Source organism: Peromyscus californicus, unplaced genomic scaffold (assembly GCF_007827085.1).
Source record: "Peromyscus californicus insignis strain IS unplaced genomic scaffold, ASM782708v3 Scaffold_11__1_contigs__length_118956290, whole genome shotgun sequence".
Lineage (NCBI taxonomy): Eukaryota > Metazoa > Chordata > Mammalia > Rodentia > Cricetidae > Peromyscus > Peromyscus californicus.
In genome coordinates, this window is record NW_026294402.1 from 72,645,138 (window position 1) to 72,646,036 (window position 899).

General features: G+C 40.6%; 1 non-coding gene across 1 annotated transcript; it reads left to right on the forward strand.

The window, feature by feature from the left end:
- The first annotated feature begins 223 nt into the window (after nt 1-223).
- Nucleotides 224-387, forward strand: LOC128105885 (U1 spliceosomal RNA). Its single transcript, XR_008216528.1, has one exon. It is a non-coding gene; the product is annotated as a U1 spliceosomal RNA (small nuclear RNA).
- Nucleotides 388-899: the final 512 nt, after the last annotated feature.

The following is an 899-nucleotide window of genomic DNA, read 5'->3' on the forward strand; positions in this document are numbered from 1 at the left end:
ATACATTCATTAAGTAATCACATATGAATACGTAGCAGCCCACTGTAGTAGCTCACGGACAACACCATAGCCTTAAAAGGAATGTGTTGGCGTTATTTTAAGTTTACATATGAAAATGAGGCTTAAATAGTTTAAATACCACGATAAATGTATAAGCAAAGATGCTAGTAAGGAGCATCAGAAATGGCTCTGTGGCTCATTTCTCATGTTAAAATCTGGAATCATACTTACCTGGCAGGGGAGATACCATGATCACGAAGGTGGTTTTCCCAGGGCGAGGCTTATCCATTGCACTCCGGATGTGTTGACCCCTGCGATTTCCCCAAATGCGGGAAACTCGACTGCATAATTTGTGGTAGTGGGGGACTGCATTCGCGCTCTCCCCTGAATAAAAGTAAAGAAAAAAAAATCTGGAATCAGCAAATCAGGTTGGCAAGAACTCTGGCCCACCTGGTCATTGAGGACCCCAGGAGCCTAATCATCTCATAGTGTACTGCCCTCATTTGCATTGTCAAAACTGACTTGTGGGGAAGAGAAAAAGCCTGGGGAAAGCAGGCCTACCGCTGTTTGAAGGTTTCGGCATGAAGGGAATGCCTATCTTCTACTGATTCCACATTGCCGTTACTAAGGGACTCTGTAAAGTGGAGTACCTGAATGTAATTCCATTACTATGGGAAAGGTAGAGAAATGACTGGACAGTCTGACACAAGTAATATTATAAAGCTGTCCCTGTGGTCTAAGATATCATCAGCTCTCATCTGAGCCATTCACTTGACCCTGTGGGTCTCCAAGCTAAATCTCAGTAGTGTGTTCCTAGTCAACATTCAAAGTAATAATGATAATAATAATAATAATAATAATAATAATAATAATAATAATAATAAAGTCAGTATAATATA